This window comes from Ochotona curzoniae, unplaced genomic scaffold (genome assembly GCF_017591425.1).
Source record: "Ochotona curzoniae isolate NIBS_2020 unplaced genomic scaffold, NIBS_Ocur_1.0 contig_1482, whole genome shotgun sequence".
Lineage (NCBI taxonomy): Eukaryota > Metazoa > Chordata > Mammalia > Lagomorpha > Ochotonidae > Ochotona > Ochotona curzoniae.
In genome coordinates this window covers 552,087-578,009 of record NW_024465100.1, presented here as the reverse complement: position 1 = coordinate 578,009, position 25,923 = coordinate 552,087, and the positions used below count along the sequence as shown (strand labels likewise).

General features: G+C 47.0%; 1 protein-coding gene across 2 annotated transcripts in view; it reads right to left on the bottom strand.

Moving 5' to 3' along the window:
• Window positions 1-25,923, bottom strand: part of ETV6 (ETS variant transcription factor 6) — a 233,133-nt gene that overhangs the window by 140,420 nt on the left and 66,790 nt on the right. The gene's annotated exons all lie outside the window — the stretch shown is intronic.

The window sequence follows — 25,923 nt, the reverse complement described above, 5'->3', positions numbered from 1 at the left end:
TAATACTAACAGGAATTTCCTTATTCCTTCAGCTCTACAGCTGAATCAAGATTGCCTTTCGCTCCTAACAACTTCAGAGTTTGACTCAAAGGTAAGGAAAGTATTTAAAAGAAGATACTTATCAATCAACTAGGAGATGGGGAGGGCTTTGGTAGATCCATTGGTTAAATTCAAACAAATCGTGTTTTCTAGATGAACTGAAACAAACTGGATATGGGATCGGAAGCATTACTACGAGTTTTAAATCCAAAAACTGCACATAATAGCAAGAAAGCGACTACTGTATTTAGTAACACAGCAACACAATTTGCATCTTAGTTCTGCACACCAATGAATTTGAGTTTCAGTCCATACATAAACATAACTTTGTGTGTGTGAGTGGTTTTTCTGGACAAAACAAAGTGGGACACATGAATTCCAAAAATAAGTTAGAAAGAAAAGACCAGGAAGATGCTACTCCATAAACAAAAATCAGGAACAAAAGAACATCTTTAAAGAAAGTGAAGTAGGTGTTTAGTCTGGAAAAAGGGTTTAAAAAATTTTTTATATCTCATCAAATGTTCATTAAGAAGAATGGGAGTCTCCCAGTCTTGGAACCAAAGTACAGCTGCTCTGCTGCTCACAGCCTGGAAAGTTTGGCGGTTGTGGTTGGAAGTTTCAACTGCAAATGCATCTATACATATTGTTGTAATTTCCGGACAGAATTGCTACACCTTCCCTAAGGCATTCACTAGGAAACATGAAGGCCATGGGAATCTTTCTGTTTAAACACATATCCAATCAAGATTTGTTGGTAGATTTCTTAATTAACGGCAGGCACATAAACCCTACATTTCATTTCTGCCACAGTCAAGATGTCCCAAGCAAGGTCACCCAGGGGCAAAAGCTTCCTGAACTTTACCGAACATCCCACACTATGAGCAATGCTGTCCTAAGGATGAGTTATGCTCTTTGGTGTCTGTTTTGGGGTTGCTTGGGGGGTGTACAAGGGCCAAGATACATAAACACACAAATGAAAAACACAGCGTCTGATTAGGGGTTTTTCAGGGTGAGATGGACTCTTAAGCCATTTCAGAGATGGTGTGCTGTAACAAATTCTGCATCGTCTGCCACCTCATCTGACACCCTCCCTCACATCTTACCACATGTTCAGATATCTTCCATCAACTTTAGTCCCTGAAGCAGCTTTCTGTTTAGTTTGGGTTTTTGCAGAAGTGAAACTGGGTGAAGCAATCAGCGCACGGCCGAATGGCCTCCCAATGGCCCGGCGTGAATGCAAAACAAGGGACACCAATAGATAGGTGGAGAAACTCCCAAGACCCTCTATGTAATCTCACCAGAGCCAGCAGCTACCCCAGCCCGTCCCCTCCGTCTCCAACAAGGACAAGCTGTAAAGCCAGCTCTCAAACCTGAAGGTACTTCATTTCCTAGAACGTCTCCCTGCAGCTGACTGATAGCAATCAAGCTCTGTATCCTCTCTAAAGCACTTGTACCCAACTTGCTAAATTAGCATTGTCGTGGGCCCTTGGCCTTGATGTACTTCCTTTTTAGTTTTGGGTCTACATAGCTCCTGACCCCATGGGAATGTTGACCCGGTACCGTTGCTAGGTGACTGATGCCTTCCCTCGCAAGCCATTCTGGGTGCACTAGGACAATGCAGCCTAGAGCTAGAGGGCTAGAGAGCAAGCCATCAGGACACCTGCACTTCTCCATCCTGGTGCATCACAGCTTCTGCCCCCTCCAAGGTCACCACAGCCAACGCTCTAAGTGAAGGGCCTTTGAAAAGGCTCAAGAAAGAAGCCTGGCAGTCTCAGAACAGAGGTCATCCTGACCAAGACAGGGGAAAAGCAAAACGAGCTTCTAGGACCTTGGGCATCTGCCAGCAGCCACTCCCCACTTGCTGTGACCTCGGCTCAGCAGCCAGCCAGCCAGCACAGCGCTCAGGTGACCCCAGGAAGGACGCTGGCCTGCGGGGTGGCCTCTTTCTGAGAACCGAGCACACAGCTGGGATGCCATACAACACACTAAACTACTTTGCCTGTCTTTGTGACTCTCCAGGGGGACTCACACAGGCCTTTGTTTTTATTCTCTTATGATACCCATGCATTTCATATCTACAGAGGCGCTTAAGCAGAGTATGAACAGTTAGAGACATCCAACAAACTCTGCTATTTCAGATGGATACCCACAGCCAGAGTGGATTAAGGGGACTGAGACCCAATTTTCCCAATAAAGGGAAATGCTCTTTTCTCCCAGCTGCTTCTCTGGTCCCACCCCCAACAAAGGAGGAGAATGGGTGAGGGAGACAGCCTGCACCTCCTTCTCCTCCAGAGAAATCGCCAAGTGGAACCAGAGGTGCTTTCTTTTCACACTGCAAGGAGCAGGGGGATAAGGATTTTCCCAAGAGGATTATAAACAGTGTTAATTAAATTAAAATGCTACAGTGATGTTAATGTATTCAAATGCCGGGAGGGGTAAGGGGTGGAGGTCAATGCTGTAACTAGAAACGCCATGATGCGGTTACATTATGCTGTTAGGATGCTGAACAAAATAAAACGAGTTGCTCTCAAATTTGCACACATGACCTAGCAGACCAAGCAAAGCAGGCGGCCTCTGGGGGCAGCCAAGATGGATAACAAGGGTACCAGGAGGCAAAAAAAAAAAAAAAAAGGAGCTGCACAAAGCTATTGGTAAAACAACCGTGAGATCTTTAGGGTGTGAAACATACATTGTACTCATCCTTACAGAAAGACTTTTTTTTAGTGGACTGTCGCTCTGCAAGCACAACTAGGAACACCAGGAAGACTTACCTTCCTGAATTCATCCCTCCCCCAAGCCATGGCAGGCCAGGGCAGGGCACCTGTCTAATCCTGCTCCTTTGTACTCTGAATGCTGCAGGACCCGTGACTTCCATGTGAATGTATTTTACACACTAAGGGAAAGTGGAGCCTTGCACTCGCTCTAATGCAGGCTGCATATTTCGGAAGCCACAAAAAGTGGATGTAGGTGAAGATGGTGGGTGCAGGTGTGAAGATAACTCTGAGACATCCACACCCCATACCAGAATCCCACGTCAACTTCCTGGGAAGCTACAGCTCAAGTACTTGGGTCCCTGACACCCAAGACCTGGACTGAGTTCTGCCTCTAGACTTGGAGTTGGTCCAGTCCCAGCTACTGCAGGCTTTTAGAGGCAGGAACCAGGGAATGGAAACTCTGCCTGTCTTGCTCCTCAATCCCTCTTTCAAATACATAACCTTAAAAACTTTTTAAAAATAAATATTAACAGTAGTCTTGTCTACTCAAAATTATCCAATTGATGCATATCAGATGAAAACCACTCCCTCCCACCACCATGGCACACACACAGCTCATTTCCACACATCTGTGGTTTCTTTAAAAAAGGCTGAACTGTAGATGAACTTACAGCATATGGCTAATTAAATATACTATTCTTGAGAAATAAAATATTAATGGACTAGATAAAAACAAAAATAAGGTTAGTTGTCTTTGAAACAGATGGATGTCAAATACAAGTTGGGTGTCTCTTATCCACACTGCCTGACATCAGTGTTTCATATTCTGGGATTTTGTTGAATTTTAGAATATTTGCATATATATTAATAAAGAGATATCTTGAAGGACCAAACCCAAGTCTAACATGAAACTCACGCATGTTTCATTTATACTTTATAAACATGGCCTGAAGGGAACTTCCTATCCATCAACCACCTGTGACCCACTCGTTGAGGGCAGCTGTGGCATTTCCTACTTGTGGCATTGTGTCAGTTATCAAAAAGTTTTAACTTTGGGGAGCATTTAGGATTTTTCAGCAACAGAAGTTCAATCTGTAAAGATTCCTCTATCAGAGAGCTAAAATGTCCTTGGATTAGGACTATTTTCTGGAAATTGTCCCCATCCTCATTATGAGTTACCCCAAGGATGGTTTCTGGAGCCCATGTCAGGAGTCTGGCGGGGAAGCAGCACCACTGGAAAGTGGTGAGCATCTCCTAGACTCTGTTAGGAAGCCACAGGCCCTCTTTTATCCTTCTGCACTTGGGCATCCCCTATTTGCTACGGAAACCTGCAACCTGGACGAAATGGCAAGCTGCAGGCACCACACATAGAGTGGTCCTACACAGGCACTATTTTGGTGTTTTGAGGAAGGGTCTCTATTCCATCCTATAGGCTTTTAAGGAAGCTGCCCAGGGAATCCAGGGTTCATCCCATAGGCAACCTCTGTACATTGCAAGGGGAAAAACTCTCTCTTATGGGAATCTGTTTATTATTCAAGTTTATTCTTACTGCTGCAAAATGATTCCAAGTGGTGGTGTTGGCTTTCATGAAGTTTTCGTGAACGTGTGGTGTCTGCACATTACCAAAAAAAAAGAAAGGAAAAGAAAAAGAAGAATATACTGGTATTTGAGCTGCCCAGTGTTCTCCCTTTTTTATGTCATTGATGCCAACAAGGACACTCAAAACCGACACAATGCCAACGCCTTTCACTTTGAAGATACACTATTTTGTCTACCCCAGAATTAAGTAAAATAAACTTAAGAAACTTAAAGTGCAAACATCAGTGTTCTTCCCTAACTACTTAAAAAAGTTTGTGGGAAATGGAATTAAAAGATAAGTTTATTTTGATTCCAAACAACTTTGTAAACCCACAGATTTTCAGAAGTTTTTGAAAAATCGTATGATTAAAAAAAAAATCTTTGAACCAAACAGACTTAACTTTTTAAATTCCATTACCCAAGAACACTGTGAGATGTCTTCCTGCACTGCACATACAAACACATAGACACTAACACTTCGGAATCTCTCCAGAAGGCTATGGTATTCCTTGGGATTTGTGGGGTGACAAAGAATGCCACAGGCATTCAAATGGGAATTGTGACATGGAAAAGCAGATCCTTCAAGTCGGAGAAGCGAAGTGGAAATGATTTGTGATTCATGATTCCATTTCAGAGTGCATCAGGCCAAGGGTACACCAAGGGCCCAGCCTGGCTCCCTGGCCTGATAATTCCTCTAGATGCTGAGTCATTGGATTTCTTACAACCCAAATGCTGTCCTACTTTGAACACCCTGTCAGGCGCCTATGAAGTGTCCTATGTCCATGAAGATGGGTGGGGGCTGCACTCCGGGACTCAGGAGGTGCTGTCTCTCTGGACTGCCCAATTGTCTGGTTTAGCCTTGGAGGGACAGTGAGTCCCTGAATCACACACCCAGCATGACAGGAGGCTCTTCCAGCCTGGCTTCCTACATCAAAAGGAAAGCCCTGTCTCGTGACGTTTATAAAGATGCCTTAGCACCTGCTATAGACTCCTGGTTCAAAGAGAAACAGACACTTGCTAGCCAGCCTCCCTGACTGGTTCCATTCTGAAACAGAAGGCAGGGTGCTACCTCTGGCCAACAGATACAGTCAAATGGCAGCACCTGCAGTCTCTGGCTCATGCAGATCTAGGTTATCCATTGGCTGTGAGGTTGAGAAAGGAAGAACCTGCAGCAGGCATCAGGGCCCTTGACTTGCAATGCTGGTGGCATCCTATATGAGTGCTAGTTCTAGCTCCTTACTAATGCACCTTGGTAGACAGCTGAAAATGGCCCAAGTGCGTGGGTCCCTGCCATCTATGTGGGAAACCAAGATGGAGGTCCAGGCTGCTGTCCTCATCCATGCCCACCCCCAGCTTTTAGTAGAATGGAAGACATCTGGGTCACAGGGTGCCAGTTACTCAGGCCATCCTCTGCTGCTTTCCCGGGGTATTTGTTGACAGCCGGATCGGAAGTGAGGAAACTGGGACTCAAACTGGCATTCATATGGGATACCAGCATTGCAGGTGGTGGATTAATCCACTATGACACAGTGCCAGCCCCAAGTGAAAGCTTATTAAGAGCTCCAGATCCAACAAGCAAACCTCGACCTCCGTCTCCATCCAATGGTCCACGGGGGTCCATCCCGGGACCTTAGAAATCTACTGAACAACAACAACAAGGACGTTTAAAAGCAGTGCCCTGAAAGATGAGCAGGAAGGCAAAACAACCAAAATCCCTCACTAGATTTCTTTTTCCATTCTCATTTTAAAGCATTACAATTAAGATCTTTTTCACTCCTGATATGTCATGAAATTCTTATCCTTTTCTTGAATGTCCTAGCTATTCCTACCACGAACAATAAGCAGCCTGTTAAGCTGTGAGCTCCACACAGGGCAGACTGCGGAGCAGGTACAATTTTAAGGATGCATAAGTGGCTGGCTCATTTGGCAGAAACCTGGCATAGATGCCTTTGCACACAAGGGTACCAACTTCAGACCTGGAAAGGGAAAACCGAGCTCCTGCCATTTCCTGACCCTACACGAGAGGCCTGACCCATGCCTCGCTGCAGATGACCGCTCTTGTTCAAAGCAGAGATGAGGTGAACACAAGCTCCTACCATAGCACCACAAAAACGCACATCAGCTTGCCGGAAGGGGGGCTCTCCATGCAGAACCATCGGTGTATCTCCGGAGACAACAAAAGTCTTGTCGTTGGATTTCTCCAGAAATGCCCTTCAGCTTTGGATCTACCCTTGGAAAGAGGGTCACTAAATCCTTTCTTCCCATTTCTACCAGCAGAAGCAGCACGTACTTAAGTTAACGGCAGCTTGCACCCTGGGCGGGACAAAGTGGCCAAGTTGGGCTCTTTATTAGCTGCCTTCTCCTCAGTTAATGCTGTTCCCGGTTAACGGTCTGGCTATTACAATTAGCCGATCTGTGTTGTCCCTGCCTGCGGCTAACAGGTAATGAACTGAGAGAGCAGCTCTTTAGCTGTATCAAGGGGGCCATTAGAGACTTCTCATTTTTTCCCCTCCTCCCCCAGATGACAGCCACCTTCCAAACAGGCACTAGAGCCACAAGATTGTTCCCGTAGCCCCTCACCACACCCTGGGGCAGGGAGGCCCCCCTGGGACCCATCCAGGACTAACAGCAAAAAAGGCTGAGGGTCAGTTATCAAAAAGTTTTAACTTGGGGGATCATTTAGGATTTTTCAGCAACAGAAGTTCAATCTGTAAAGATTCCCCTATCAGAGAGCTAAAATGTCCTTGGATTAGGACTACTTTCGACAACAAATTCCTAAACTGGGTTTAGGAATACAAGGCAAGTATTGCTATGCAAATGCCACTGGAATGAGACTGACAAGTGCAAGTACATACAGGCGCACATGGGAGTGACCGAGGTGAGCAGAATATTAGGCAGCTCAAAACAAGAAGGATCGTGACCACCTACAGAAACTAAAACGTAACAAAATCCCAGTGTGTTCAAGTAAAAGTGTGGGGTGACGCGAGCCAGGAACTAGGACTGGGAAACACAACTGGCAGAGCTAAGCGTAAGAATCACTTCTTAACATCGAAACATAACTGAAATAAATCAAGACACGTTCAAATGATTCTCTTTCGCCATCCATTTTAAAAACCCTGTTAACCAATCTGCAATGTCCCCTCCCTCCTGAGTAAACTGCCACTGTCCTGCCTTTAGCCATAGAACAGACATGATCAGGGTAATACAGGAAGTTCTGAGTGGTGACTGCCCAGGCACTGTATGGTGATTCCTACATTCTCCCCAACGACCTGCCATGCCCACTCCAGGAAGGTTCCTCAGCTCCACACTGGGCTGGTACTTCCATGCACACAGTTCTTCAGCATGCTGCAAGTAGGCTAAAGATAATAAAAATTTAGTCCCACTTCCAGCCTGTACCCACTTCCCGTCTCCCACCCAGCACAGTCTACAACTGTCTCCAGAACCCACTCTCCTGCTCACAGATCCACACCACACAGCTGGTAGGCTTGGGAGAGCCTCGCTGCTCCTTGAGCGAGGAGAACGACCTTCATGATGGTTATCATGCTCCAGTGGCCAGCGCCCCACAATTTCCCCAGAAATCAGCCTGCTACTCATGCCTAGCTCTTCGTTTCAGCACCCTGCTTGTAACTCAGGAGAAATGCCTTCCACTTGAAGCAGCCACTTACTTAGTCAAGTCCTGCAATTCCAAAACCCCCAGGAAAACTTGAGCCTATGAAGGTTCTAAACTAGATTCACAGTCCTTCAATCGCACGCAGTTGTATCCTCTTAACACCCCCAGGAATGACAGCACCAAGTAGCGGACAGATGTGGAAACTGAGGTTGAAGGTTTACAAGACTCTCTCATACAGCACATAACTGCAATGGATGGAGCAGGCACGCCTGAGCCCACGGTGTCTTCCTTCCCAGTATTCCTTCCGCCGTAACATTTTCTCAATCTCATGGTTATCACGATAACATCTGTGTACACAGTGCCCAGGAAGAGTAACGGTGGTTTACTCAAGAACCCAGCGATTTATTTACTCATTTCCTAATAAAAACATTTTCAAGGAATGGGCATTAGCTTCACAGTTCAGAACTCAGCATCCCACGTCAGAGTGCCCAGATACAATTTCTGACTCTGATTCCCGATTCCAGCTTCCTACAGCAGACCCCGGGACGCAGCAGAGATGGGTAATGTCACAGCCCATCATGTGGAAATCTGGACTCTGCTGGCCCAGTCCCAGAGTTGTAGGTATGGGCAGAACGGAACTAACAGAGAGAAGCTCTCTCTTTCTGCCTCTCAACTAAATGCATTTAAAAAGAAGGGGAAAAAAAAATCACTGGCAAACAAAATTTTCAAATTTCCAAATACCCTGAAATTACAGTATTTTATTTCTTGTTCCTATTTAAGCAAAGTGTAAGTCTGAAACAGTGATGGAATTATGGCCCGAACGTGGTGTTGCCATCTAAAATTCACTGGGGGGTTGGAATGACTAGAGCAGGGAGTCACTTTCTCTGCGTCCTTTGAAAGCAACTTGCAGACACGGTGGAAGCGTGCTACAGCATCCCGAGGCACGCCTTGCCCAGCCCTCCAACAGCTGCTTTAATCTGGAGCTGCCACAGCAAAGTCCATGAAAGGAAAAAAAAAAGTCTGGAACATTTAGCAAAAAAGTTGACAGAAGGCCTCTGAAAATCACTTGGAGCTCGGGATGTAAAATCGGGGCTAACGTTTCCTTGAGCGCAAAGGAATTCCCCTCCGGTGACCTGACACTGTATTCCTGGTCACGTGAGAGTCCAGTACATGCTGACAGTCATCAGGACTTCTTGAGCAAGGTAAAAGGATGAAACCAACACGAATCACAAAGCACGAATGCAGTGCTTGGTTCCCAGGAGAAGCCGTGGTTTCTGAGTAGCTGGAAACGCACTTAAAAATCGTTCTGATTAACACAGGGCAAGCTATCTTCCCCGTAAACTTGCTCTTATTAAAACCGATTTTCCTACTTTCAACTGTCACAAACACATCCATGCACACTGCATGCCAACCGAATGGGAAGATGGGTTTCTGGCTTTTGAAGTTTGGCAACAATGACTGGAAAGGGTCCCATAACACTTCTGATGGATCCCACAGGGTGTTGTCCAAACTGGCACTGCCCAACACAAACAGACGGGAAGCCAACGTGTAATTTAACATTTTCTGGTAGCCACATTAAAGAGACACATAACATTAACCCAAATTATATATCATCGCTACCTAACAGATCCCAAAAAAATTTTTTTAACATGTATCAATATATAAACAGGCTGAGATGCTCTTATTTTCCATAGTCTTGTCAACCTAGTACTCAGCTTACAGTGCAACTCATCTCAAAACAGACACTCTTGGCACTGGACATAATTGGTATTGGTATTCATATTTCTTAAAATTTAAAGCCAAAGCGATCAATTCATGTAGCCAAGGCCTTTAATCACTGAACCAGGTGTTTGTATACTTCATGCAATCAAAATTAAACAGTTCATTTCTCGGAGGCAGTGGGTATGGCCACACGGCGCCCTGGGAGCTGGAGTCCGGGACAGCAACACACCAGGGTGGGTAGCAATCCCAGCCGACAAATGCTATCCCTATCACTGAAGAAACCACAGCAACTCCAGCTAGGCCAAGGCAGCTGACGTGCCGTCTCCCTCTGCATTGCTCCAAATTGACGGGCATCTATACAGAAGGACAAGAGGTCGGAGGCCAGGAGGCTCCGAGTAGGAGCAACAGAGTTTAGCATTCATCAAATAAAGTCTTTACTTTCTCTCTGTCTCTGTCTCTCTCCCTCCTCCTTCGACAACCACCTAAACCAATTTCCCTAGGAACAAAAACCAAAGTTGGTTCAGGAGAGTACTTTGCAAACTGACCTCTCCTCCTGAATGCAAATTACCATTGTGCATGACAACAGTTCTTCGTTTGGATAATTCTTGTAAATGGACACAGGGCTTCTTAGGAAATACCTAGAAATAAAACCCAGCAATTCCCAGCTCTCAGGGCACTCTGCTCTATAGTATTTATTTTTGCCCTGCAGAATGTGAACCCCGACACAGAAGCTTAAAACTTTTTCAAAAGAGAATATGCACTCCTCAGTAGTAACTAGAACAAAGAGTCAAAATGGCAGTTCCAGCTGAAGTCAGATTTCAGGATTCGGTCCTCCTTCAGAGCTTGCTTGTGATGGCCATTCTGTCATCTTTAACCTGGCTTGACTTCCCTACTGTAGGTAAAGCAGTTATGGGGAAGTAACACAAGCCTCCCAGCTGAGGACTGGCTGATATTCCACTGGAAAGAACTCTTCTTAAAATAAGTTGCTGGGTCCAGCGCAGTAGCCTAGTGGCTAAAATCCATGCCTTGTATATGCCAGGATCCCATATGGGTGCTGGTTCTAATTCCGGCAGCTCTGCTTCCCATCTAGCTCCCTGCTTGTAGCCTGGGAAAGCTATTGAGGACAGCCCAAAATCTTGGGACCTTGCATCTGTGTGGCAGACCCAGAAGAAGCTCCTGGTTCCTGGCTTCGGATCAGCTTAGCTCAGGCTGCTATAGCCACTCAGGGAGTGAATCAGAGGATGGAAGATGTTCCTTTCTGTCTCTCTTCCTCTTTGTATATCTGACTTTTCAATAAAAATGAAATCAATCTTTAAAAAAAAAAAGATGCCACCTAAGGACTTCAAAAAAAAAATGTGGGCACTTCAAAATGTTTATAGGAACTGGATTTAAACAATAAGCTTGTTTTGGTGCAAACACATCTGAAATTCATGCATATTACAGCATCTTCGAAAAAGTTCATGAAAGAGGCATAGTAAAACTACTCACAGATTGCAAATACTGTTTGCACCAAGATAAACATGTCTTTTAATTCCGTCTACACAACTTTTTTTTGAAGTGTCCTCACAGCCTTCTCTACCACCACCTAATCAACCTCTTACTAAGACTATAATCTCAAGGCAACTTGCAATTGTTCTTTAACCAATTTCAGCTATCCACCTGCTTTCCTTCCCCTGCTGGCAAAGCTAGAAACCATCAAAAGCACAAGCCAGGTTAACCACACTCCTCTCTCCATCTGATACTGGGAAGGCGAGGGGGACCCAACTTGCACTTGCTCTGGCTGTTTATGAAATGGAGACCTCTGTGCCGAGTGATGAAGCATCGAGTAAATCCCATGGCTTCTAACGTGTGAAGGTCATGCCATGTGAACACGTGACTCTGGCTCGGGTGCCGCAGCTCGTGTTGCTTCCCTGTGCTTTCCTTCTATCAGGTACTTAACAAAAATGTGTGTGCATCACCTCACCGCATTACAACATTTGGCGACCGTGAGATCAGAGAGCGTGTGTGTTCTCTTCAAATCCGTCTAGGAAAATCGGTCTGTTCAACCTTCAGAGATAGGCCTTGTGCATGTCATATCTAGATTACAAGGCAAATAATGGGAGCACGGAAATCGCCAAATGACCCTGAGACGCCCACGACCTAAACAAGTATCTCACTTGTTTCGGACCATTAACAAACATGTGCTAGTTTCAATAAAAGTGCTCAGGAAACCTCTTAGATAAACTTCAACTAGACCATGCCGACTTGGCCTAAGAAGGGCTCTCATCACCCCTGGACTCAGCTGGGGAGGCCTCACTCTGCGCTTCCTGTCCTGCCATCCAGGTGCCCTTGGCCCAGGCCTGCCAAACCTCCTCAGTGGACCCTGCCCTTGACCGTGGATTTCAGGCGTGTCCATCACAATTGTTTCTTTCCCAGCCAATGGTTCACTGGAGATGAGACTTTGATTTTCCTGGGTCTTCACCCTCAGCTGGGGCTGACTTCACACTGCCTCTCGGACAGCTGTGGGCATTCCTACTTTCCCAGCAACAAAGGGCATCATGGGAAGAAAACTCCACAACCGCAAGAACCTGGTCTGTCTCATGCAGCATCTTCTCTCTGGAACAGAGTTCACCACGGGTGCTCATCAAGTAGCAAATGAATGAATGAGCGAGTGAGCGAGATGCAGTATTTCAGGTCAACACAGACTCCTGTCCTGTGACACTAAGGGCTGTGTAGTGACTCGCAAAGGTTTACACTCAAATGTCGTCTTCTCAACCTTGATACAAGCTGCCCCCACTGTTCCTTCTTTGATTTCTCCTCCTCAAGGAATGTGTCCACTGCCCTCTCTTCCAATCCCTTGTTTCCAGCCTTACTCCAGCAGCTCCAAGTACCTGGAACTCTGCCTGCCTTGACCCCATCTCATCAATTTTGATGCTTTGCGTGAGTGTGTGCTTTTGTCCTCAGAAAGAATGAATGTGCTCCAACGTGTTTCTACTTACTCCAGTCACATCACCACAATTCAAAAGTACTTTAGAAACACCTCTCTGAGGGCTTCCAGAACATGAGGGTTTACTTCCATCTCCTATTGGCGACCAAAGACCACATCAAGTATAGCTTGTCAAACATGGCACTGCATCAAGTCAACTATGTCTAAAAGGCAAATTCTCCATCAAGGATAAAAGTCATTCATTCCTCTAATTTTCTACACAATGCTTCTCTCCCAGCTAATCGAGAAAAGAGAAGCACCAAGTTTGCATTATTTATTGTTTGGGCCCAAACAGGATGCCTGATACAGTGTAAATACTCAGGTGCTGACAGATGAATGAACCAAAGAGCTACAGGCCCTTCTAAAAGATTTTCTTTGATTCAGCAAATGTGTGTCTGGCTCTGCTAGGTGCTAAGAATATTGAAAGGGTAAAAAATGAGAAATCTCTATCTTCTTTAAGGAGCTTGAGGTCCCTGGAGGTAGAAGTGGCAGGGGCAGGAAAGGGGACTTAGGGCAAAAGGGAAAAGAAAAAGCCTGTCCTTTATTGTTAACTCCTCCAACAGGCACAGGTATTGCATTTAAACTTCCAAGCAATCAAATAAAGATGAGCTTTTAATTCTCATTTTAAAGACTGAAAATTTGAGATTCAGCAGCATCCCCTAAGTTACACCATGTGCTAAGTGACAAGCCAAGCTCAGAACCAGAGCCCACCGACAGCACCGCAGTTTCTTCCCTTGATGCCACCTAGCCGGTATTCAGAGATGCTGCCTTTTGACGCTCCCAAGAAGATAACGCGGGCCTAGACATCTCACTGTTCCTTACCTCGTCTCCTTAACAGTTACTCACCCTATACGACACGCACATCCTGATTACACTGGGAAGGCTGAGCAGCTCCAAAGACCAGCCCCTTACAGTCCACAAGCCCAAGACATGAAGCAGCAAAGGCCTCGCTCAGACGACGCCCACAACCAAGACCCCTACTCTATGTTGCTGCTGGGGAGAGGGCCAGCCTGCAAACACCCCTACAGAGCTGATGGATCAAAAGGGCACACCAAGTGTTTAAAAGGGAAAGGGGGTTTAGAGGTAGGAACTAAGGGTGCTAAAAGAGGGTCGCCTCAGGAAACATTCCATAAAAGACCAAGGCATTTTAGCCATTCTTGTATTACAGGAGATGTCCTTTCTGATCAAGGACATGTCTGAGAGTCAGTAGGGAGGTCTCACACTGTTATCACAAAAGGTCACGAGAGTCCAGGCTCCATATTTTCTTTCTCCTTTGATTTCCTCCCTCAGTTGAGTAAAGACCAAGAGGTGTGTGGCTTAGAACCATCCAGACTTACCTGGAATCTTGGCTCTGGCCCTTATCACGTGACTTTGCACAACTTGCTGTAATTCACCAAGTCTCAGTTTTTCCATCTGTAAAATGCAGTAACGACCACACTGGCCCTACCTCATCCACGTGCTTAAGGAGTGAAGGAGCTAAAGCAGCGGAATCTAGCCAACAGCATGGGCGGAGCAAAACAGGCTTTATAAACAGCAATGACAAGCGTACATGTGAAGCATTGCAGCCAAGGAAATACCAACGCACATACAGACAGGGTCGTTTCTGAAATGTCCCAGGGCCCCACCCATGCTGGGCTCACGAACTCCCCCGATTACACAGGAGGGCTTTGTGTCAAAGTCATGATGCTCTTGTGAAACTATTATCTCTTGCACAGTTTAAATCATTTTCAAGTGCTTCTGTAATTATTTCTTGTTAAACAGAAGCAAAACAGAGTTAGGAGTGGGGGAAAAAAGACCCCCAAGACCTGTTCCTATAAAGATGCTGAAATCAAAGATCCTAAAATGATCAGATAATCCACCTACCTAGATGGGGGAAGATACTCGAGGAGGAATAATTCAAGGTAATTTCTGCAACTCTATTACCCAAGCTCTGCCCGAAGGGAAAACATGCATTTGCTTCTTTTGATTAACATGTTAGTGGCTCGAGGTAAAACATCAATAGGTGTGCTAAGCAGAGGTTTTCTGGCTTAACATAGGAATCGGATAAGCCAGGCGCCTGTCCACTTCACCCAGACTTTGCGATCCACTCTGATACTGTTGAGCACAGGGGTTGTGTATGTGGTGGAAAGGAGTCAGCAGTGCTCTGACAACAAATGCATTTTACTTCCTGCAATGCAGTTACCGGGGTTTGCTAAAAACACACAGTCCATCCCATAACCAGTCAGCGACGGCTTGGCTTCAGAACAGCCTGGTGGGATTGTTCCCCAGCCACCCCCATTGGGCTCCCATTCTCCTTCACTGTGCACTCACTTCTCCTCTCTAGCTTCCAAAACGAAGCGCAGGAGGAAAGCTGAAAATAAAATGATCCATCACAGAGCAAGGTGCAGGGGAAAGGCTAGGGAAAAGGCAGAACAAATAAACACGATGAGCGTATTGCATGTGCCAGATTCTGGTGATGCTAGACTTTTCTGTCTCACAAATGGAGAAACCAGGCCACCGCGAAGTTCCAAGACTTGCTTCCCAACGTCACGCAGGTGGCAGGACTCCAAAGTGTAGAAAAGTATGTCGGGCTCCAAAGCCATCTCTTCTACATTTTTTTTTCTCCCCAAAATGAGGAGTTCTTGGCAAAATGAAAATGGTACTACGGACTTATCCAAGAGAGTAGAAAATGCATACAAGGAAGCTTCTTTGGAAAGTTCCAGCATTTAACCTGATTATTACAAAGCTAGAATTTGGCCATTTAAACAGAAGAGGTGAGGCTGGTGTTGTAGCACAGCAAGCTAACCTGCTCTCTGAAATACCAGCATCCCATATCAAAGAATGACGGTTCATGTTCTGGCTGTTCCACTTGCTATCCAGCTGTCTGCTAATGAGCCCAGAAAGCTTCAGATGATGGCCCAAGAGCATGAACTCCTGCATCCACATGGGAAATCCAGATGGAGGTTTGGGTCTATGGCTTCAGCTTAAACCACCACCACCAACTGCAGACATTGGAGACATGAGTCAGATCTCTCTCTCTCTGCCACCTGGCCTTTCAAATAAATCAATCCTGGAAAACAAATACATAAACAAAAGGGGGCATGTTCTGGCATCCAGAGTCACATATGGAAGTCCAGGGTCACAGATACCAGCTTCTTGTGCTAGACAGAGGAGCAGGAGGAGGTCTGTGTGTCCACCCAGTGCAGCCCAGTGCAGTCCAGTTGGACCTATGGCAGCCCTGTACTAGCAAGCAATAGACTCCAACAACAGGAAGCAGATGGCAGACAGAGATGGGGTGGGAAACGAAGCATGGAAAGGCTGGCGGTCAGTAAATCACCAGGCTGGTGCTTGGAAGGGCAGTGCACCCCACTGAGCAGAGCTAGCTGAAGGAGATGGGGTCCAATTTCTTTCTGAGCCTTTCCTGCTTCCTACTTCCTGTTTCTCTCCTCCCTAAGTCAGTTTGGGCAGGAAGGGCAATTGAGACCTGCATCCTCATTTTTCACATGAAGAAAAAAAAAAGTGGAGGCCAACACAACTATCTGAGGCATACTTCTTGTTTCAGAAACCAGGTAATGTCTAGTTCTTCTTTTTCGCCTTTCACGATGCACTACGGTAAGGAGAGAAAGGGTGGACTAAAAACATGTTACAAAGAAACAGGAATCCAAACTGTGCAGTGAAAAAAGATATCCCTTTGTCCTTTATTTCTCTCAAAGTTCCCCCACCCTATGAGTGTGTGGCTCGAGTCTTCTTTGCGCAGGTGGCATTAAAGATTGCCATCAGGCCATTCCCACACACGACTGTCACAGGTCAGTTCTGAGGTGGCTGGCCTGGTGGAAAGTAAGGACTACAGGCCTGGAATACTGTCTCTTTAGGCAAAGCTCATCTGAAACGACTGCATTTCTGGGTGACCAACTCTGCCAGCTTCCCAGCTTTGTGGAATTTTGACGACCAAACTGTGATGGTCCCCGGGGAGACTAGGACAAGCCTCCCTCCTGGAGGACCATGTTCTTTACGGAGCTAACGGATCCAGACAGGTACAATGCACTTAGCTGGAAATGTCAGTTGGTAATGCCAATGGGTAAGTGGTGGTGAACGTTTCCATTTTTGAAGATGAGAAGCAGGATGAAGATTAATGAATGCCAAGGGCTTTGGGCCTTTGAGGAGGAAGGGATTCTCAGAGTAGGAAGTGCTAAGTCCATAAAAGAAACAATATGAGGACACAGTGGGGCTTTTTCATGCCTAACAAGTATGACTAAACCTTTAAACACTTCCTGTTCCGGCCCATGTTTTTCTGAAATTCGCTTTTCCTTATCAGCCCAGAAGGTAGCCCCCCAAAATAACAATAATAGTGTTCTGTCTCTTCTTAAGAACAACAGCGGGGAATTTCAAAACTTCCAAAGACTTCTAAGAGTTTTACAAGCTCTTGCTTTCATATAGAAAAGCAAACATATTATGGAAAAACAAACTGCCTTCATTTTTCTCCTAAGCCATGCTCAATGTTTGCTACATGCGATTTGAGGGTAAGGAGGAAACCACCTGATTAGAAAAAAAAATAAACACCTGAATTTAAGCGGCATCCGCGTACCCATCCAGCTTATTATACTCATGTTTTCAATCAAGGAAAAAAAAACTGGTTTTCTACATTGCTGACAATACAACACTGACTATGAAGACTGGTCACGCTATCCTAACGCCCCAAACCTGCCTTTCTGGGCTCCCTGGGGACCCAGGCAAAACAGTCAGACAGAATGCTCTGCAGCAGCACTTGCTGTCAACCCAGAAAGCCAGGCCACCCAAGCACAGGAGGCACTCAGCCTGGTGTGGGGTACAGGACCAGGCTCCCCAGGAAGCACGCCCCTGAGCCCCTACTCACAGGCCAAGCTCCCAGCTGTCTTGTGTACTTATTTGGGAAAGGCATTCTCCCATTGTCTCTGGTCTCAGGGAGGCATCACTGAAACTCCAGAAAGTAATTTTCTGGCGAAGAGCAAATGGCAGCCCTCGGTGGGGCCACGCAGTCATGGACACGACTCCCTCTCTTCCTGTTTCTCTTTACAAGGGTTGACTGCAAAGCACAAACGAGAAATCGCATCCAGCTCACAGATGCACCCACGCTCTGCAGTGGAGAGCCCTGGCACCATACGGGTGCCTGTACACGGACAGCCGGAGCACGGGGAGGACAAGGTCTCGGCTTAGCAGGCAGGGACCACCATCAGAGAGGTCCTCCCTGCAGAACAGCCTCCTCACCAGAGCTGCCCCGGCCAGGTGTCTGTGGCTTCTCCTCCAAGCTACGGTACACCCTGCCTGCCTAGTTGGGACTGGGGTCCTGCCTTCCCACTGGCCTCCCAGGAGCTCCCTGGGGCTTTGGTGACTAGCACCTTTGTGCACACTACAATTGGCCTCCTCTCAGTTGGGCAATTCCAGCCCCTTTGTCTTACTGGACTTCGTCTGTTTACACAAGACTTGCCCGGCAGGTTCAGCTGCTTTCCTGCCACTTTTCTTTCCAGGCACCTCTAAAATGCCAAGATACAGGAACCGGGAGAGGCGAAGGTTTTCTCCCCACAACCCAAAAGGCCTTGCAGAGGCAGACACTGCTAGAGGCCTGCTGTGAGTCTCTTAAATGGTCTTAAGTGTGCTTTGAAAGATTCTAAGGGAAGAGCTATCAAAGCTGAGGTCAAGGTCAAATGCACTGTGTTTCTCCCACTGCTACTGGCCTCTTTCCACAGGGAGTATAACGAACCCCCTGGAAGCTGACAGTCAGGTCTGTGGTTACATCAGTAATTTTCACCTGCAGAGAAAAATCCCCCAAGAACACTCAGATGGCCATGAACTCCCTTTTCCATTTTATAGAGCTGGAAAACATGGTAGAGAGAAATCAAATGCCCTCGTGAATGAGCAGATAAAAAAAAATTAAAGCTAGAACTCAAGGAAGCAAGTTTTCTGGCTTGAACCCACACAGCCAGCACAGCACAGGGAATGTGGCTTCTTTTTTTCACTACAAAAGAAAAGACCTTCTATTTCAGAGAAATAGGCTATAAAAAAAAAGTCTTAACAAACACCAGTTGATTCTCCTTGGACAGAAGCATCAATAAAACAGTAGCCGGGAGCGAGGTTTCCTCCCAGGGAGCAAAAAGGTATCCAGCCAAGGTCAAGATGCTACTGAACCAAGAGTTCAAAGGTCACTATCTCCTCCGGGCCTGAGTGAGTCACAGGGAGGCTGCTTCAAGGTTAGAGACCATTCAACAAACCACTGGCTGGCTACTGCTGCTGCTGCTGTTCACCAATCCCTTTCCTTGACCGGGGGTACAGCCCCTTCAGATCCCCTCAAGTGGAAACGTTAGGCATGAACACACATCTCCACCACAGCCACCCAAGGCCCCTAACCCCTGGCCTCACTCTGAGACAGCAGCTGAACAGCTCCAAGGCCCTTCCGAGACACTCCTCAGTTACAGGTCTTCAGCTCCGCTGCTCCCACCCACAGGAGTACCCTTTGGAAATACAGCCAGAGACACGATAAAGTCTTGAAAACATGGGCGAAGTTCAACTGACAGCTGCCCCTAGGAGGCTGTGAACTGGCACACCTGGCTCTTCTCGGCAGCTCTTACCTGCCTGAGCAGGAACTGTGATAAGGCTCATGCCAGTTGATGTGAAAACCACGGGTACCCACACGTGAGCGGAAACCTGCCACAGAGCCATGAAGAAGAGGAAGTAGCATGAGGGACAGGGCTGGGGGAATGACGATGCCCAATCGCTGATATTACATTTTTGTATTAAATTGCATCAAAAGTAGACCATTACATCGCAAACATTAAGAACTATGAGCAACTACATGGGCGGGAGATTGGAAGATGTTAGTAGCTGGTTACGATGTTAAAAGGCTCAATAAAAAAAAAACTTTCAACTCCTTGAAACAGTTAATAAACAGTAAGCCTAGCGGTCTCCTTTCATTATAAATGTGTATGCTCCAATTCAACTCTAAAGCTAATGCCATAAATCTTCACTGCAGGGGGCTCTCCAGATACCCTCCGGGCCAGCCCTGCCTTCTCTGCTATGGATGCAATCACTGCCATGCAGACTCAGCCCATGTGAGACAGACAAATGCTTGCGCCTGTGTAAGCTAGTCCTGATTGCATCCTCCGTGCTCCTTGAGTATCCAGCTCAATGGGTTGAGTGACCAACCCATTCACACATGTAGTCACAGCACGGCATGCAAGCGCTTAGCACTGGACTACACATTGAGTGGAGAGGAAAAAAAGGAAGATCTGAAGACCCACAAACCTGCTTGCAGTGTCCTTCAAGCCCTGAGTGCATATGCCTTCTGCAGGAGCTGTGCGCCAGGAAGACTGCACACACAGAAACCTTCAACCTTGCTACAAGGCCTGGCCGCACCAACTGCGCAAAAAAAAAAAAAAAAAAAACAGAGCAGCAGCAGTAACTGGAGACCCGGGCAGCTGACCTGCTTAGGCTCTGGAGGTGGTGAGACTTCAGTTGGGAGTCTAAACCAGCTGTAACTGGGCAATACCTGCTAACCAGCTACCTTGTCCAATCAAATGTTAAGACAGGTGGCACCTCTTGGGTGAGTGCTAGGGAGTGGAGGGAGCTGCTGCAGACCACGCTCCACCATGCCAGTGGGTCGGAGAACACAAGGTAGCCTGGAGGGTCTGCCTGCCTCCAGGAATCCCAGATGTATGGGTTCTCCCTTGTCCAACCAGAGGAACTATACTCTTCATGAAGAAAGACTTCTGGCTCTGGACCAGGGACATCTGATCAAAAGCCCATGATAGGTGGCCCAGGTGCCAGACAGCAAACTCAAAGCTTCTCAGGAGGCATTAATGCCCCCTTGTCTGGGTGTGTGTGAGTTCCCGTGGTTGGAAGAAAAAAAGAACAGAGGCTAAACTTACCAGGGTCCTGTTATGTAAGCTATAAATTGCCCAGAAACACAACTACCGAATGAGAGGTCAGAGTCAAACCCAGGTAACCCAGTTGCAGAGCTCCTCTGCTTAGCATCGCACTCGTCTTCTCAAAACGTGATCCCTACAACTTTAGGGACATGTCAGATTCACAACTTCTTGGTCCCACCCCACCCAGGTCTACTAAACCAGAAACTCTAAGAAAAGGGCGTGGCCCACAATTTTCAAGGGCCTTTGGGATGACTTTGATGAACACCTGCTTTGAGCATCTCAACATGATACAACAGAGTGTCTCTATCGAATGGCCAAGACAGGAAGTAAAACACCACTCCCTCAACCGAACTGGCCTCATCTGGTCATGAGCAAAGGGTCAACATTTTTCTCTGTATAGGAGGAGCCCAGATTTGGTCTGGGAGAAGAATCTCAATTCTCTCTCTCTCTTTTTTTTTTTTTTTTTGCAGGGAGTGGGGCGGGGAATCAGCTGAACTTCTCTGACTTTATTTGAACTTTGACCTCAAGAGGTAAAAAGGAGGTCAGAAGTTCTGAGAATGGCTTAAGACCTTCTCAATAGCTGCATGTCAGCCAGGCGACTTAATGCACTGTGGCTTCCCAAAATAACTACCCCTAGACAGAAACTGAAATTGGAAAAAGAAAGCTTTATTTCTAGTGTCATCTTAGCATCCAACGTGCGTGACAGGTGAACTTATCTGTTCTTTCTAGAAACAGTAATTCAATTAGCCAACCTCTTGCTTCAGCTTCCAAGAGTTATTCACATCTTGGTCATTTCAGTGGCACCTCGGCTGAGAATAAATAACACTGGGGGAAAGGCAGGGAAACTCAATTCGGTATTTTTCTCCTTGTTAACAGTTCTGGTAAAGGGTGGGTGGGGGCAGAACCGTGATTGGCTAAAAGGAAGCAAGTGCATATCAGTGGGCTTCAGTGATTGGCTAGAAGGAGACAAGTATGTATCAGTGGGCTTCAGTGATTGGCTAGAAGGAGACAAGTACATATCAGTGGGTTTCAGTGATTGGCTAAAAGGAGACAGGTATGTACCAGTGGGTTTCAGTGATTGGCTAGGAGACAGGAGTGTATAGGCGGGTTTCAGTTGCCCAGGCTTCCCATTGCCCTTTATGACCCCATATAGTCAGGTCAGCCTTATTTGACAATGACAGCCCAGTCTACAAGTAAACAAAAACAGAATGCTGAAATTCCAGAATTTCCACTCAGGCAGACTATGAGTATCATGTTTTGTAAATGATAGCGCTCAGAAGCACCAAGGTCAGGGGCAGCAGGCATTGTCTGGCTCATTGGTTAAGATACCCACATTCTACTTAGGAGTGTCTCAGTGCGATGCGCAGCTCTAGTTCCTAACTCCAGCTGCCTGCTAATGCAGACACTGGGAGGCAGCAGCGTTTGCTCACAGAGTTGGGCTCTACCCACAGCACAGGCCTGACCTGTGTGTTCCAGGGTCCTGGTTCTGGCTCTAGCTCCAGCCACTTGCAGGCACTTGGGGAGGAAGCCAGCGGATGAGAGAGTCAGCATCCTTTCTCGCCGGGTCTCCCCCACCCTTTCTCATCTCTCTGCCTCTCACATTAAAGAAAAATGCCAGATCGTGGCCTTCTGACCACAGGCAACAAAACTTCTAAAAGGGATCCCATCTCTACAGATCTCATTAAAAAAATCATCTACTTGAAAGGCAGAAAAACACACATAACATACATATGCTTCGAAAAGTTCACAGAAAATGTGCATTTCCTCTTTTAAAGTTCGATGGAGGGAAAAGAGGAGGCAGGTGGCCGGAGGAGGTGGGAGAGAGGAAAAAATAAATGAATGAGAATGATGGGCCAGGCCAGGTGCAAAGCCAGGAATCAAGAACGCCATCCATTTCTCCCACATGGATGGCAGGAACCCAGTATTTGCATCAGCACCAAGCAGCAAACCTGGGCACTACAAAATGGGATACAGATGTTCCATTTGGCGTCTGAACCACTAGGCCAAAAGCCTGCCCTAACATATTTAGAAGTATTTATTGATTGGAAAATCAGTTACAGAGAGCAGGACAGAGAGATCTTCCGACCACTGGTTCACTACCCAGATGGTCATATCTGCCAAGACTGGGCCAGGCTGAAGTCAGGAGCCAGGAGCTTCTTCCAGGCCTCCCTCATGGGTGGCTGGGTCCCAACCACTTGTGCCATCTGCTGCTGCTTTTCCTTAGCCACTAGTAGGGAGCTGGACTGGAAGTGGATTAGCCAGGACACAAACTAATACCAGGGTCTGGGGCAAAGGCTTTACCCAACACACTATAATGCCAGTCCCTGCATTTATTTTAACTCCATCCCACATGGGCACCCACAACTGTCTAAAGGTTGGGGGAGGCAAGCTGGGCCTTTGGCTCCTGATGATTGTTAAAAACTAACGCTGATCCTGGAGATGCTGGTAACATTCCCACTGTATCTTCAGCCATTGACTACCAAGCCCAACAACCCCTACCCCTGCTCCTACGCCTTCATGGGTTGGAGGTTGGGCGCTGGCTGCTGGGGGAAGCCTGAGGCCACGCTGCAGAGGAGGCACTAACCCACGCCCTCACTTCCCTGATGACTCAGAGGCAGCAGGCTTGCAGTAGCTCAGGCAGCGGCTCGGCTCTCGCTCTCACCACAACACCACTTCCTATTTCAGGCAGGGAAGTGGCTGAGCAGTCCACGATAAGGAAGAGGAAGAACGGGCAGAGGCTGGGTTTGGTTGCCGTCCCCTTTCCCCTTCACCTACTCCCACGCCTTGCCCTGAGCTGAATTCTGCCATCTAGATTCGCCTCTGCCCTATCAAGCCTGGCTGCTCCATGACCCTACCCTAACACCCCTGAAAGCCACCACAGCTCATGAGGCTCTCACCATGACAGCCTCTGGCCAGAGACCCAGTTGTATTGAACTAGAACTCAGCTTCCTAACACACAGCCTGCCAGGTGGTCCTTCTTCAGCACTGCTGGGGAGGGAAAGGGGTCAGTGCAACAAGGAACACAGGCCAAAGGCCAATGCTTGAGGAACATTCTCTTTCACAGGTCTCCCCATTTGAAGGTTTTGGGGGAGTAGCAGGCTTTGGGTACAGCAGTTGAGATACTGCTTGGGATGCCTGCAGCCCCCAACAGGGTGCCTGGGTTCAAATCCTGCATTCGCTGCTGGTTCTAGCTTCCTGCTGTTACACACCCCAAAGGGGCACCAGCTGATGGCTAAAGCATCTGGGTCCCTGCCACCCATATGGGAGGCTTAGGCTACAAGTTTGAGCCTGGCTCACCCCACACTGCTGTGGACATCTGAGGAAGAAACCAGCAGAGAAAAGATCTGCTTTTCAAATTAAATCTTTTTAAAAAGTCAAAATTCTAAATTAAGTTTGCTGCAGCATGCAATAAAGTTTAATATGCAATACATTGTGCAAAGAGATTGCAAAATAATTTGGCAGAGACCCTACTCCTCTTGACCAAAAAAAAAATCAATGTCATGTTAGATCCCAGGCTTCTTCCCAGGGCAAATTCCAAGCTCTAGTGGCCCAAGCTTCAAGTTCCCTCTTTCCAGGGGACCAGTAATGGGGTAGAACCTTGTTCTGTGTCTTTGGGGAACTTCACAATAATTTAAAAAATCTTTTTTTTTAACATTAATGTATAGAACCAGTGTTGTATCGCTTCTCAGCCTTTTGGCTAAGATCAAGTATAGAACCAGTGTTGCAGCATAGTGAGTGAAGCTGCTGCCTGTAGCACTGACATTTCACCTGGGTTCCGGTTTCTGTCCCAGCTGCTCTATTTCCAATCCAGTCCCTGGGAGCATCCCAGGAGCAGCAGAAGCAAACAGCCCATACCTTTGGATTGCTGCCAGTCAAGATGGAGTTCTGAGCTCCTGGCTTTGGACCTGCCCAGCTACAGCCGTTGTAGCCATTTGAGAAATGAGCCAGGCAGTGGAAGATATCTCCCTCATATGTAGTAGAGGTGTGTGTACATGTGTGTCTTGTGCGTTTGTGTCACTGTCAACTAACTAACTAAATCTTTTAAAAGGCTTATTTTTTTAGAAGGCAGAGTGATGAGAAAAAATACAAACAGAGACAGAGAAATAGATCTTCCAAATGCTGGTTCATTCTCCAAATGATTACAATAACCAGTTGTGGGCCAAGTCAAAGCCAGGAGCCAGAGCTGCAACCTCGTCTCTCAAAACGGGAGTGGGGCCCAGAAGCTCGGCCCAGCACCCACGGCTCGCCCAGGCACGTTAGCACACGGCAGGGTTGGAAGTAAAGCAGCAGAGATGTAAACTGGTGTTTACATGACATGCTGGTGTCACAGGCCGCAACTTCAGTCCAGAGCACCAAAACATTTCCCCTGCATGCCCCATATTTGATCGAATCAGTCCCTCTGCCAATTCTGGGTACTAGGAAAAACCACAATGACTGCCTTAGCAAACTGCATGAAACCCTGAGCAGGGTCAAGCAACTCCAGAAAACCAAGATACCCAGATCCTGGTAATTCCTGTCTGGATGATTCTGAGTCACAGACCAGCGAACCGCCAGAGGCCCTCACAGTGGCGGGGTCTGCAAGTGTAGCAGCCCTTACAGTGACTCCCACTTAATCCAGCCTACAGCAGGGCGCCATGGCAGCTTCCCGAGCATGTGACCCGTGGCTATGCTTGTTCCAATGCTCTGCTGTGGCTACCTTGAAACACTTCACCACTTCTGAACCAGGGGCCCTGCACATGTGTGTTGCCTGGTGCCTTGCCAATGACATTGGTGCTCAGTCATTTCCCAACACCTAGTAGGTCTGGAAAGCTGGGCCGGAAGAGGCAGGATGTGGCCAAGCAAGATGTGGGGATATGAGCAGAGTGGAGGTTGGGAGATGCTCCCCTGGGAGGGGAGCCCAGGGTGCCTGCAACAGACTGACCATGGAGTCCCAAGGGGCCTCTTGAGGACGCACAAAAGCTGCTGCTCACTTTGGAACACCAGTTTGGAAATTCTCTCCTTCTATGCGAGGGCCTTATTTTCTCTAATTTCTACAAAATCTGACTTTCCCCTCATGTTCTATTAGGATTTGGTTTAAAGGGGACACTCGCTTATTCTTTTCTTCTCAGTTTGAAAGCAATTTCCCTGTGCCAAAGGTCTATCGAGATGTTGGGACTGAGAAAACTACTGTTCCAAGTCTGAGCTCAATCACTCCTGCAACCAGGAGTTCAAGGTCAGACAGCACTCACCCAGACAATCAGGATGGGAGGCGGACAAGACCAGCAGTCACCCACACACATGTAGGTCTGTTGGGCACAAACATCTTGGTGATGAGGTCTGAACTCTAAGACGAGAGCTGCCCAAAGCACATTTGCCAACAAGAAGCCTTGGCAAAGCTTCCTGCAGTTTTTTTTTTAAATAGGATCCATAAGACAAAGA